The sequence below is a fragment of the Mustela lutreola genome, chromosome 18 (assembly GCF_030435805.1).
Source record: "Mustela lutreola isolate mMusLut2 chromosome 18, mMusLut2.pri, whole genome shotgun sequence".
NCBI lineage: Eukaryota > Metazoa > Chordata > Mammalia > Carnivora > Mustelidae > Mustela > Mustela lutreola.
This window is the reverse complement of record NC_081307.1, coordinates 32,808,898-32,824,526: the sequence shown is the minus strand read 5'-3', so window position 1 is coordinate 32,824,526 and position 15,629 is coordinate 32,808,898. Positions and strand designations below refer to the sequence as shown.

At 33.9% G+C, this 15,629-nt stretch overlaps 1 long non-coding RNA gene across 1 annotated transcript in view; it reads right to left on the bottom strand.

The window, feature by feature from the left end:
• Positions 1 to 15,629, bottom strand: part of LOC131820616 (uncharacterized) — a 77,717-nt gene that overhangs the window by 31,417 nt on the left and 30,671 nt on the right. Inside the window, exon 4 of the long non-coding RNA XR_009349720.1 lies at positions 7,303 to 7,394. This is a non-coding gene — a long non-coding RNA (uncharacterized LOC131820616). The remainder of the gene's footprint in view (positions 1 to 7,302; positions 7,395 to 15,629) is intronic.

Sequence of the window (15,629 nt, the reverse complement as noted above, 5' to 3'; positions counted from 1 at the left end):
CAGATAAAAAGTAATAAAAAGAACTGATTGATGTAGCACGTAGTAAAATATATTTAATATTTATGCATTTTAAAATAAATCATTAGTAATATCAGTAAACATAGAAGGTTAAAATGTAGGACAAAATTATTGACCTTTTTTCCAAAGTCTTAAATTTAAATGAGAATAAAAGAAGTTTTTTTTTTTTTTTTTTTTGAGAAAGATATGAATGTGGTTGTCAGTTGTATTGAAAATTATGAAGAAAAAAATAATTGAGTGGTGCCTCAGGCTTCAAATGTTTCTTCATCTGATCATGAATGAAATGATTTTTATGATTCTTGCTATTAAGCTTGAAAACTTTGAATACCTTTTGAGTGCCAAAATTTTAAAGTATGTGTAAAAAATAAAATAAAATATTGTGTATAATTGGTCATGTGAAACAATGTACTTTAAAGTGCATTATGCATTGAAGTTATACATAAATCATATTAAATTGTCCAGAAAGGGACAAAAATAGAACAGTGTTAATTTCTTTATATAATGTTATTCTCATATTCAGTATTCTTAAAATTATAAAATATTAAAGCTTTAAATGCGATGAAGTCATTATGTTTCCACAATTGTCTAACTGCCTACTGTTATGATCACTGTTGTGTGTGTGCGTGCATGTGTGTGTGTGTGTGTGTGTGTGTGTGTGTGAAGAAAGGTGCCTGTGTGTGTGAATTTGATCAGCTACAGGTATAAGTAACATATGTTATCAATAATCCATCTTATTTAGCTTGTCAAATTTATTTCACACTAATAAAGTAGCTATGGTAATTAACAGTGTTAAGATAAGATAATCCATCACAGAGCAATTATGAGTTGTCTCAAATTTCCCCTTAGAAATGTAACATTTGGGGTGCCTGGGTGGCTACGATGGTTAAGCCTCTGCCTTCAGCTCCGGTCATGATCTCAGGGTCCTGGGATCAAGCCCCACATCGGGCTCTCTGCTCAGCGGGGAGCCTGCTTTCCCCTCTTTCTCTGCCTGCCTCTCTGCCTACTTGAGATCTCTCTCACTGCCAAATAAATAAATAAATAAAATCTAAAAAAAAAAAAAGAAATATAACATTTCCCCCCAATCATGGGAGGTATTAGATAATATTTTAATTACTATGTGGTAGGGTAAAACATATTCTGTACTTAGTCAAATCATGCCTTAAATAAACCTACGCATATGCATATCTAAAAATAAAATTTGCATGTAAAATGATAAGGTCAAGATTACTGGGGTCTGGGTGGCAATGGACTAGTAAAATAAGTATATGGGAATGACTTGCCAAGTTTTTAAAGAAGCAATTTAGGCAGTGTTCTTCTGGATCCCAAGCATAGTGTCTATTATGTGTTCAAAAGCCATAATTATTTCAAAAATAGACATTTAAGGAAACCAGATAATTAGTCCAGTACAGCTGGTATAAAACACTACTGGCACAGATAGTGATATCATTAAAAATCTGGCAAAGTATCTAATAAGTATTACCCCTGGGCAAATGAAACAAATTAAGCACCTACATATTTTTTTAGAACCTAAGAACGTATACATGGAGAACTCCTGATTTCGCTCCTAAATTCAAGAAACCCTAATAACATAAAACCAATCCAACCTTAGTTTTCTTGCTGCTTATCTGAAAATGACCTTATATTTTACTTACTCAGAATTGCAATGTGTTTTACTTAATTCAGACCATTTTTTGTGAACTCATTATTTTCAGTTTTTGTTCATTCTGTTTTTTTTCTTCATTATCTATATATCTCCAAATTTCTTTTTTTCTCTAATAATGTCTTATTGTGGAATATATCATACACATGAAAGATGGTATCAAAGACACAGGCAGTTTAAAGAATGAGGTAAAATGAATAGTCATGTAGGCACTGACAAACTTAAGAAACAGCACACCCTTTAAAAGACAATCTGAAGATCACTGTATGCCATGATCACGTTCTCTCCTCCATGCCAGAGTAACGCCAATCCTCAATTTTGAGATTCATTGCTTTGCTTTGCTTTACCATTTTATCACATATATTCTTTTTTTTAAAAAATGCATGTTGTTTGTCTCAATATAATACCAGTAATATTCAATTTTATGAGGTTTTAAAAAAGCAAAACTTACTTTTTGCTCCGTGGATTTTTTTTTTCCGAATTGGGAAAAAGGATATTGCTAGAGAAAGGCCAGAGAAGTTCCTCAAAAATGCAAGCTTGAAGCTAATTTCCCTTGTTGTGTCAGTCCAAGCTTATTACTAATTTTGTGTTTTATACAAATTTTAGAATTTTATGTTATCCTGGTAAGTAGAATATCTTGAATTTTATAGTGAAAACTTTATCCCATGTAATAATTTTGCCTTCCAAGTTATATTATCTGACATGCCTAAAGCTATATAAAGATTTTGTAAAAATTAAACCTTATCTGGTAAATATTTTCCCTCTCATTCTAGATCTTTATGTTTGAGATGTTTCTCATGTTAACAAGATTTTGTTATATTTTTTATAACATAACTGGACAAGTTAGTCCATGTACTTTTAATATCATCACTGTTATTTATAGACCCAAATCTAACAATATATTATATTATTATTATATTATAATTACATATTATATATGTTAATATATAATTATATGTATATAGTATATCACAACATATATAACTATGTGTAATTATAATATAATAGTATATATAACATATTACATTTTATTATATAATACTATATTTGGCACCATTCCCCATTAATAAAATTACATTTTCTTTTTCGTCCTTACTTACATCTTCTGGATTAATTTTTTTAAAGGATTTTATTTATTTATTTGACAGACAGAGATCACAAGTAGGCAGAGGGGCAGGCGGGGGCAGGGAAGCAGGCTCCCTGCTGAGCAGAGAGCCTAACATGGGGCTCGATCCCAGGACCCCGGGATCCTGACCTAAACTGAAAGCAGAAGCTTAACCCACTGAGCCACCCAGGTGCTCTTCCTTTAGATTAATTTAAACATTTTATTGCAAGGTGCCTGGGTGGCTCAGTGGGTTAAGCTGCTGCCTTCGGCTCAGGTCATGATCCCAGGGTCCTGGGATTGAGCCCCATGTTAGGCTCTCTGCTCAGCAGGAACCTGCTTTTCCATCTCCTTGCTGCTTCCCCTGCTCGTACTCTCTCTGTCAAGTAAGTAATTAAAATCTTACAAAAACTCACCTCATTTTAATGATTGGCCTCTTGTTTGCATCCTATCTAGCTTACATCTATTCTTTTGGTGAGCACAATTGGTGTGTATTAATTAACAATATCTAATATTATTTCACCTCTTTATCTGTTCACAATTTATGGACTTTAACATTAGACAGCTTGCCTTTCATGTGTTTTTATCAGATTCACCTTACATATCATGATGTGTTTTATAAAAATCTAGTTGGTTTCTGATTTTATAAAAATCTAGTTGGTTATCGAGTGATTTATTGAGATTTCATTTCTGCATGAAATTTCTTCATCTTTCATCCACAGTTTTGAACATATTACTCAGTAATTTTAACATCCATGTCTGGCAACTGCAATATACACACCCTTCTTGTGTCTATTTATAGTATCCTTTACTTACATTTGTTCTACTGACTTTCTATTATATGATCTTATCTCCAGCAAGTCTAGTAATCTTGTTTTGATGCTGGGTATTAAGTACAAAAATAGTAAAGAGATTTTGGATAAAATTATGTTTATCTAGACATATATCTTTAGGCAGCCAGTTTGAGGAAATAAATGTCACTTTATCCAATTATTCATGAAGTTAATTTAATGCTTGGTTTCAATCTTTCTCAACAAGAACAAATCAAAATATTATATTTTTTAGAATGTTGTATAATTGATATCATATAGTATGTTAACTTCTCATGACTTTTCATGGCTTGAGAGCTAAAGTAGCTAAATAATAATCCATTGCCTGGATGTACCACAGTTTGTTTATCCATTTACTTACTGAAGAGAATCTTGTTGCTACCAAGTTTGGGCAACTATGAGAAAAGACACTATAAACAACTGTTTGTAGGTTTTGTGTGAACATAAGTTTTCAGCTACTTTTAGTAAATATCAAGGAGCATGAATACTAGATCACAGGATAACAACATATTTAGTTTTCTAAGAAACCACCGGTCTTCCAAACTGTCTACACCATTTTGCATTCCCACCAGCAATGAATAAAAGTTCCTAATGTTCCACATCTTCACCAGTATTTGGTTTTGTCACTCTTCCAGAATTTGGCCACTCTAATAGGTTTATGTGATATTTCATTTTTGTTTAACATGTATTTTCCCAGCAAAACATGATGTGGAGTATCTTTGTATATGATTATTTGCCATCTGTATATCTCCTCTGGTGAGGTGTCTGTAAAGGTCTTTAGCCAATAGTTTAATAGTTTTTTGTTTCCTCATCATTGGGTTATGGGAGTTATTTGTATATTTTGGAAAACAGTCCATTGTCAGATGTGTCTTTTCCAAATATTTTCTCCTGTCTATGGCTTGTCTTCTGATTCTCTTGATATTGTCTTTGGCAGAGCAGATATTTTTAATTTCGGTGAAGGCCAATGTATTGTTTCTTTCTAGAATCATTTGTTTGCTGTCATCTTTAAAGAGGCATCACCATCTGGAAAGGCTTCTCTTATTTTATCTTGCAGGAGTTGTTTAGTTTTGGGGGCACCAGGGTGGCTCATTTGGTTAAGTATCTGAGTCTTGATTTCAGCTCAGGTCACAATCTCAGGATCATGACATCAACCCCACCCCGGTCTCTGCAGTGAGCATGGAGTCCGCTTAAGATAGTCTCCCTTGATTCTTCTCCTACCCACTTAAGCCCCCATGTTGCATCACCACTTCCTCATATCAGGGAGATCATACGATAGTTGTCTTTCTCTGCTTGACTTATTTCGCTAAACATGATACGCTCTAGTTCCATTCATGTTGTCGCAAATAGCAAGATTTCATTTCTTTTGATGACTGCATAGTATTCCATTGTGTATATATGTTTATAAAAAAGTTTTAAAAAAGGAATAAAAAAAGAAAGGAATGAAAAAAATAAAAGGATAATAGAAATTTTTAAAAAAGATAGTTTCCCTTTGCCCCTCCTCCACTACACACACACACACACACACACACACACTTTCTCTTTCTTTCTCTGTCTCTCAAAAAAAGAAGTTCAGTTTTTCACATTATACTTAGGTCTATGGCCCATTTTTGTGAAGGGTTTAAGGTCTTTGTTTATGTTCATTCTTTTGCATGTGGATGTGCTATCATTCCATTTGTAGAAAAGTCTATCTGTGTTCATTTTTGTAGTGCCTTTGCTAGTTGGTCAAAGATCAATTGACTGTATTTATGGAGGTCTATTTCTGGCCCATTTATTCTTTCCATTGATACTATCTATCTATTGATCTATTGATTTATCTAAATAGATAGATATTGCCAGTATCAATATTGATTATTATAGGTGTATCATATATCTTGAAGTCAGGTAGCATCTCTTATAGGATTTTTTTCTCCCTGTTCTCTCATTTTTCATTGATTGTAGCCTTTTAGTTCTTTGAGACAGTAAAAACATTGATTTTTGTTTGGATTCTTGATTTTCCCCTTGTAGTAAATCATTAAATGTCTCGAGAGAAATATCAACATAGACTGTGTAAAAGTTGCCCACCCATTTTTCTAGCATCATTTACAATTTAGTGTTGATATTTAAATCTCTAAAAACATTTTTGTTTGTTTGCTTGTTTTTAATATACAATCCAAATTTTTTTGTTTTTCTTTCAGGAAGACTGTTATAATAAAAGTACCATAAGCATACCCAGAAGTAGATTGCTATGTCTTTTGTTGATTTAATACTTCAAAGTGTATAATAATTATTTACATGTACATTTAATATTTAATTTTTGAGACTTAAACCATTTACAACTTGTGTATAGTGTGTGTCTTGAAGGGGAAATTTAAATTGGTAAGTTTTCAGTTACCTGATAATGTACAAATTGGCCTGCTTTGTCCTACTTACTTTTATATGACAACTATTACATTTTCAATTATCATATACAAGGGTCTGTGTATAACTGTGTTTATTTTACTGAAAAGATTATGTGTATTTGCATTGGTATGATTTATTTTCATTCATTTAGTTTTTAATTTTCCTTAAGAACACCACATAAAATTAAATTTTCTTATTCTTTCAAAAAAAATTTCATTATTTATTTATTTATTTGACAGAGAGAGAGAGATGTAGCAGGAGAGGGAACGCAAGCAGGGTGAGTGGAAGAGAGAGAAGCAGGCTCCTCATGGAGCAGGGAGCCTGATGCAGGGCTCAATCCCAGGACCCTGGGATCATGACCTGAGCCAAAGGTGGATACTTAACAACTGAGCCACCCAAGCACCCTTAAATTTTCCTATTCTTTATTTGAGAAATTATGTATATATTTTTACTTGGTGATATATTCAGATTGATCATTAAATTAATTTCTCATTTAAAAAATATTACAAAGCAATTATTTTTCATAGTGATTACCAATTATTTATACTTAGCTTTGGAGAAGATAGAACACGTAGAATAAATAGTCTTCCCATCCTGCAATATTAATGTGTTAACTCCACTGGAAAATATGTAACATTTTTGCCTCATTTTAGTTTCAGACTGGATTTAAGGTGTTTTGGGTATAAGTAAGGTAATTGTTTTATTCAGTTTTCTGATACCTACTGAGATTGCAAAATTATTTATTTATGACTGTTGTTTATGTTATCGGCCTTACACTATCTAATATTCTAGGAATAAAATTTACCCAACTGTTATTACCATTACTTAAAATGTATTCTTAAAAAATATTTTATTTATTTGTTTTTGGAGAGAAAGCAAGTGCACGTGTGCACACACCAGCTGGGGTGGGGGGAATAGGACAGAGGGAGATGAGAGAAAATCTCGAGCAGTCTCCCTGCTCAACCTGGGGCTCAGTCTCATGACCCTCAGATCATGACCTGAGCCAAAATCAAGAGTCAGATGTTTCACTGACTGAGCTACCCAGGTGCCCCTACTTTAAAAGTATGTTAATATATTTGCTAATAGGCTATGTAGCATTATCAGTTCCGTGTTCATGTTATATTGCTCTGTATTTACCATGTTTCTTATTATAGCTAATGCACAGAGCATGTGGATAGCCTATAATTTTCCTATGGTTTATTGTAGTAGGCAGTAATCTACCCCATTGCTGGTTCAGTGATAGAGACATTCATAAACTATGGAGATATATAACCCTGTAATAGCAAAATTCAGTAGTAAGTTAGAGCTGTTACCTGGTGTAAAGTGTATTCTGGCCAGCTAGTCCCACTGATGGTCTTGACTATTGAACTTCCAATCTTTTCATGAGTAACACTGGGATGCATACCTTATTTTCAATAACAAAACAATAATAAAATAATTAACAATTTAGAGATAATATAAATGCCACAATAATAATAATAGTGCCATCAGGAATGAACCATCATTCTATTAAGCCTTTGAACCCATATCAATTTTGTCCTATAATATTTACCATAGTTTGCTGAAGAAGAAGAAAAATATTGTGGTTTATGTGTGCAGAGACGAAACTAAGGTTGGTGTCATGGGGCCAATACTTTGTTTTATGACCAACTAATAGTTGAACTCTAGGATGTGTCCGACTGTTTTCTAAATAATGGGGAATCAGCACTGAACAACACAAAATACAACAATATTTTCTGTCCTTTTAGAGATTATATCCCCATTTGGGGGAGACAAATCATAAGCAACATAAGCAAGTTATATTTTGGGTTTCAAATGTGGCAGACAGAAGTGTAACTGAGAAAGGGGAATGCAGAATGGTCTGTGCGCTACCACTGCGTATGTGATCCGCATAGCAGTTAGCACGGGGAAGCCTGCACCGTTACAAGATGCTGATAGAAGTAAGGGAGGCAGAGGCACAGGGAGAGCTAGCAGGAGGTACTTTGAGAAAAAGCAGGAAAAGAAACCTATTTCCTTCAGAGGAAAGGAAAGGAAAAAGCCAAGGTTTGGGATAGGATAGACAAGCCTGTGTCAGACGCAGAGGTAGAACTCAGGGCTCTCCTGAGAAGAGTCAGTGCCCGAGGCCACCCTGTAGGATTCTGTCTTCCGCGGGCAAGTAGCCTGAGTAGAGGGAACTGATGGCCTCACACCAGAAGGGCATAAACAACTTTTACAATTTTAGCAATGGTACAATTTGTGCATTTTGTTAAAAGGATGGGTAGTGTGAGCCCAGGGTCTTCACTATCTTTTTGGTATCTCATGAAGCAACCAGTGATGACAAATTTTTAGTGGGTCTGTAGATACTGCAGATGGTGGGTACGAAGCTGTAGTTCCTGACTGAAGGGCTGTTCTGCATGACACAGAATGAGGATACAGTGGAACGGAGCACACTGTCGCCTGGAAACATTCTGAAGGTGTGGACACCGAGGGCTGAACGCCTGGCTGAGAAATGTCAGCATGGGGCTGGTGGAAGGCAGAAGAGTATTGCTGCTATTCACAAAAGCCACAAGGGAGTGAAACTTCTGTGCTCTGCTTCTAGTCATTTAAATCTCAGCAGGACGGAGGAGAGGAAAAAGAAAAGAAAGAAAAGACAAGTACATGGGGTCACTACGTCTCAAGTGGCATGAGGGAGAGCGCTGGAATTGCAGATGCACACGGCGATGAATTCTTCAGGTGAGAAACCTGAAAGCCAAGATCTCAAAATCTGGTATAAAATCATAAATGTAATAATGGTCAAATTTTAGGAAGAAGCAGTTGACCCTGAAAGCATTCAAATTTCTTTGGGAAATTAAAAAAAAAAAAATGACAAAAAAAAAAAGAAGAAGAAGAAGGACCGGCCCTAAGACTGAGCGCCGATTACAACCACCTCTCTTTTCCCCCATTCCAGCTGCCATAATTAGGAGGATGGTCACTGAACAGTCTGCCCGACGGTCTCATTTAAAACAATTTGCAAGTGGGAGGTGTGATACAGTGTTTCATTGATTTTGCTTCTAAGTCTCTGAGTAAAGATGAGGAGAAGGGAAACAGCAAAGCCATACTACAGAGAACTTTATGGTAGATGTCCTCAGTCAGAAAATGGAATTTTCACTTTATTAGCTTGTCCGAAGTATATAGGGCACATGAAAGACTAAATGGGTGACGTAATGAGCCTAGATTTCATGTGTTAAACTTGCTCAAGTGGAGTGGTATCTCTTAACCTCAATTAGGTATTACCCCAGAGGACCTGCAGATTTCAGGAGGCCATCCTAATGTGGGCATTAGTTTTGAATTATATCTCATATTCCATTATCACCCTGAGGACCATCATCTTATTCTTGACTTGAATCTATCCCTATGAGTACAATTTAAATTAAAAATGGTCTTTCTAGTAGTATGTCATACTTTTAAAAATTTTGAAATTAGTATGCATTTATTTTATAATTGTTTCTGATTTTGTGCTAAGTTATGTCATCTCTCTTCCAACTTCCTCAGTTCATTTTGTCTTCTTTGAATACAAGATGGATAATTTGACTCCATTTCTGTTAAATTTGATATTGTTAGATTAAGCCCATCTCTCTTCACTCGTTCAATGCAACAAATTTTCTTCACTCATTCAATTCAACATATTTTCTTCACTTTATTTTTTTGCATATTTTATCTTTACGCCAACCACAAAATTCAATCCAGTAATAAACATGTTTTATAGAACATGGATCATGACCACCCTGTACCAATAGTAAGTCTCTTTCAAATGCATAATTATAAGCACTGTTTCCATGAAAAAAAAAATCCTATATTATCATAGCAAAGGGTAATTTGGCATGAAAAATGAAGGGATTCATTTATTGGGTTTTCTGATTTTTCAGACATTTTATCTTAATTAGTTTTAAAAATAATTTTTCAAAATCAAATTAAGGACACTCTAATTTTTCTAACCTATTTCTCAAAAGAAAGGTAAAAAAGAATGCTTTTACATGATAATAGTAGCACTGACCCCTACAAATCCTTCAAATTAAGAATTACAACAGAGATTAATTTCAATATTAGCTGTGACAAAATATATTTTTCCCATCCCTTGAGATAGCACAGTTCTATTTTAGATAGCAATTTTTTTTTCAGCAATATCTGTAAAACATTACACATACACACACACACATTTCAAAGAATAAAGAGAAACATTTTAAGTACTATGTGCGTGTACTGGACATAATTAGTAGATAAAAATCAATATCCCTCTGGCATGCACTTTCATCAAGGACTCTATTTAATAAAATTTTCTTTTGAAAATTAACAACCAGTGTAAATACTTCACCTAATCTACAAAGTTATTCTTCCATTATTATTTCAAAAGCATTTTTAATTTGAAAAAAAAATCAGATTTTGGTTAAAAAGTGCAGACACAAGTATCTCAGAATTATAAATATATGAATTAATGAAAGAGAAGAGTATCTGTAATATACCTATTTTCATTAATAATATAATCAAATTCTTAATGGTAGAACTGAGCTATATGTTTCTATGTAACCATTGAGAGCCTTTAACATAAAGAGTAGAGAAAAGGTGAAGGTAACTTATTTCCTCTTTTGTGACATAGTAACTGAAGACTGCATATGTATTTGGGTGAAAATAGGAGCATTTTTAGTTCTATAAGACACAAGGAAATACCATTTTGACTAGAAATTGCTGAACACATAATCCTAGAATTATATGCACTATAAACAGAGAGTCTTGTTAAAACTAGTAAGATATGGGAAGGAGGTGTTGTTGGCAGAGGGTTTACTCTGGAAGACTCTATTCCTCATATGTATTTTTCCCTCATATCCCATGAAGGTCACTGTGCCAGAAATCCTACCTAGCTACCTAGCTGCTGTTTCGGTTTTTACATAGTCTGTATGCATAGTCTTACTGTCCTTTTAAACGTTTGATAGAGTGTCTTGATTGTCGCAGATGCCTTCATCTTTTCTAAGAGAAACACCTGGATACAGTGTGCTCACAAGAGCCGTCTTCCTCTGACGCCAGTAACTCAGGGAAAACAGATGAAAGCCCAAGGGGGACAGGGCTGGCGTGGGGGACAGGGCTGGCCTGGCAGCCAGCAGCCCCTTCCTGTCGGGATGTCCACTTCAGGACTGTCAGCAGTTTTGAGTTCTGATTAAATGCAGTGAGAGGAGGATCCCTTCCCATCGGTGCAGAATTACTGTGATTTGTTGAGAAGTTACAGGTCTGATCCAGAGCTATTGAAGCCAACTCCCTGACAATGGGGTCTGATGAAATGAACCTAACAAGATCACCAAGTGATTATCAGGCCTACTCATTTTTAGAATATCTTTTTGCTCTAAAAAATATGAAATAGGGATGCCTGGGTAGCTGAATTGATTAAGAGTCTGCCTTGGGCTTCGGTCATGATCCCAGGGTCCTGGGATCCAGCCCTGCACTGGGCTCCCTGCTCAGCAGGGAGTCTGCTCTGCTTCTCCCTCTCCCTCTGCCCACTGCTCCCCTTGATTGCACTCTCTTGCTTTCTCTCCAATGAATAAATAGAATCTTCTAAAACAAATGAGAGAATTGAAAGAAAAGTGAAAGAAAATAGGAACTCATAAAAAAGGAATTTTTTAAAACCAAGATATAATTAGTAAGTCCAAACTTAGAGAATTGGTCTCCCCAGTAAAATAGAAGATATATTTTAGTAAGTCCTGATAAACAATTATATTCTTCTTATATAAAACACAATTAAGCTTCATGTGCCACAAGAAGACCAAGCATATATGAAACAGTGATTATCACAAGACTGAATATTAGAGTTATCTGTGGACTCTAGAAAAAAAAAGGTAATCTCTGGCCCCTTTCCCAGAGATGGTAACTTAATTGGCCTTGGCCTGAGGTATAACTTAGGCTTCTGTATTTTTCTTACTTAAAATTCATGGTTGATTTGAATGAGTTGTCAGGATTTAGGACTAAGACTAAGAAGGCAAACACCAAACAAAAGAAAGCTGATAAAATTGCAAGAGGAAATTAAGACAAATTAAGCCACAATAGTCTTGAACTTTTACCACCTAGTAATTTAGCTTCAAAATAGTATGCTAGAGATACAAGGATAAATTGGTAGGAACATGAACTTAGATGGAAAAATTAGCCCGATATTCTCGATTATTTGTAGATCAAATGAAGGAAAAGAAATAACATATAGTTATTTTATAATTAATAATAGTAAGCATACAGTAATGATCAGCTAAATATCTGATATTAATTGCATGGTTACACAGCTTTTATGAAAAAGTAATGGAACATTCTATATTAGTAAATAGCAATTTTTAATCCTCACAAAATAAGCAATAGTATAAGGTTAAGTGACCTTTCTAAAAAGCGGTTTTGGCACTGCTTTCTAACAATAAGGTAAAGTTGAAAAACGAAATTAAAAATAAATAGAAAACAAAAACAAAAACAACATTTTTTCCCTAAATGGATTCTACTTTGAAGCAGGAAAAAAAAATCTGTACTAACTGCGCTTGGTATCTGCCATAGAATGAAATGATTTTCAAACCATTGTAGCTCTGATGTAAACTGGAGTTAGAACAGCTGAGTGTCATTTGGTTAAAAACAAAACAAAACAGTATACGTGGATGATTACAAAACATTTATCACATTACCTGCCTCTTTCTAAAGCTTTAAGTCCTTAACTAGGGGAGATAAAACATCCTATCTTATTTTACTGCCAAAGAGGGGCTTTGAGAACCATAGGGTTACTTTATCTTGTTCTATATCCCTGTAGACACTATCTATGTATACCATTTCTTATCCAAGTCAGGAATACATTTCAGATAACATCCTGTCATGAGGGATTGTAAGGGAACTCATATCCTTTAAAAGATCCTCTGGGGCATTTATTCTGGAAGTTATGGTAGTTCATTGACTGTCACTGCAAAAGAAAGAAATGCGGGTAGTTTCAGATTGATTGAGGATATTTAGCTTAAAATGTTTATTTAGTGTTAACTTTCTTCTATGTTCCCGACACTGGATTAGGTTAAACAGATGTTTGGATATGAAGGAATCACAGTCTAGAAAATGGTGGGAGCACTGAATAAGCTCATGTACATCATGAGAAAGGAAGCTGGCATTATTCAGGCACAAACATCCTCCTTAAAAATAAGATGAACAAGGGGTGCCTGGGTGGTTGAGTGGGTTAAGCCTCTGCCTTCAGCTCAGGTCATGGTCCCAGGGTTCTGTGATCCAGCCCCACATGGAGCCCCACATCGGGCTCTCTGCTCAGTGGGGAGCCTGCTTCCCCCTCTCCTTCTGCCTGCCTCTCTGCCTGCTTGTGATCTCTGTCTGTCAAATAAATAAATACAATCTTGAGGAAAAAAAAAAAAAAGATGAACAAGTATCAAAGCCGAAATAAGTCAACAATGAAACATAACACATATCTTTTAAGAGATTAATGGGTAATTTTTAAAGCATTGTATTTGATTATGATAGTCCTTTCACTTAAACTCACTTATTTATAATTGTAACTTTTGAGGTAAAATTTATAAAGGTTTTTTTTATCTGAAACTCTACTGCTGAGATATTTGCTGAGATATTTGAAAAGCTGTATTATGAAACAGCTATATTTAAAAATAAAGTTATTTAAATACTTTATCAAAGTCTAAGGAATTTTCCAACTCTTGGTAAAATAATATCATATTGGCACAAGAAAAAAGAGAGACCCATGTTTGTACAAAAAAAATTAGTATTCCATGGAGTTGGCATGTCTAGTGAAAGTAACATTAAACAATAAATTACTTATTGGATAGAACTTGTGAAAATGGTAAAATATGTTGCGCTTCATACTGTCCATCAAGATAAATCACAAATGGAATTAGTTGTATTTGAATGTAATGTGGTAGATATGGATTCAAATGTACTTTGGAACAAATGTTGAGTCAGTGATCTGCAAATATGTATTGATTAATCTATCTTTCCCTATTGCTTTGACATTCACAGTTATTGTATATTAAGTTGAAAAATGCTTGGCATTGTTAGGAATTATTAAAGTGTAAGGTTATTAATTTATCAATTTTATCTGAAACGCATACAGGCCTTTCTTTGGTTTTTGTTATATGCATAAAGCCACCCTCACTAAGAAATGAAAGAAAGCAAAAAAACCTAAAACATAAGGAGAAAAAGAGAATAAAAAGAAAAGACAGAAATGCCAAGTCAAGCAGACATTCTAGTTTCTAGTTACAATGATTTGTAAGATACAAGTATATTTCTGTCTTAGGATGCCATGAGATAACCAGTATCTAGTTAATCTATTCTCCTTTCTTAAATTTGAGTTGAATTTTTTATTATAACCAAATATGTACTACCTGATATAAATTACAGAGTGACATTCTAATTAAAGAATGTGCATAAGTTGCCTGGACAAGTACTGCTTTTACTGAACTTCAGTAAGGGAAGGATGAATTATCAGGATGGCCTCCTCAGTTTTAAAACTGACGTTTAAATGTCTTTTCTTAAATATGTGATTTTTATATCATTAAAATCACATGTAACTACCCAAATATCCTTGTTTATTTCTTCAAAATTACCTAAAAAAAATGCTTGTGATGTGAACCCTAATTGATACAAGTTACAGAGGAGTGTCTCAGGCAACACTAGTTTTCTTGCTAGCAAATCCCTTGTTTTCTCAGAGAAGATGGACAACATTTCAAGTGTCACATTTAGCAAAATTTACTAATATACACAGTGATTTCTAAATGAATTCTATTTTAGGCATCTTCAATTATATTATAAACCAACAGATATCAATAATTATAACTTTGGTTCCCTTTAAAATTTATTACAATTACCTGCTGCATAAAGTTGTCAGAATACCTGGCTAATTCCAAATGAAAAAAAAAACTCTGACTACAAGTTAAAATAATTTTATTTAAATCAGTAAAACCACTTTTGAAATATTTTGTCTGCTACTGAGAGGAATTTTTGCTTTATATTCTCATGTTAAGTGTTTACCTCAAAGATCAAATCATAGATATTTTGCCTTGCATTGATGAATCCGATTACAGTTAAGAACTATAAGCACTAGAAAACATTATCCTAAAAAACGATGAGTTAATCTACAATGTGTTGTGATCTTTGATAAAGGAAAGAAATAAAATTACTGCCCTAAATAAGCAAAGAAATAGCATGCATAAAAGCTGTTTATGATAGGAAATATTAACAATTAACAATAACTTTTCTCATTAAATTATAGTTTGTGAGTATTAAAACATTAAAGTTTGAATCGTTACTGTGTCACAAAGTATTTTCTGAATTGTTACAGTGTGTACTTTGTTTCATTTTATTTGCACTATATCAAGGAGCAAGTTGTGAAAAAATATGGTAATTTAAAAAGTCCCATTTCTGGTGGTAATTGCCTTTTATTTATTTTTAATTTTTTAAAATTCTCTAATTTATATTTATTTTTTCTAGCTTTAAGTTTTTATTTAAATTCCAGTTAGTTAATATACAATGCATTATTAGTTTCTCATGTAGAATTTAGGGATTCATAACTTGCATACAACACCCAGGGCTCATCACAACAACTGCCTTCCTTGATCTCCATCACCTCTTAAAATTTTAAAGTAATGATGAGATGTACCTTTTCGTG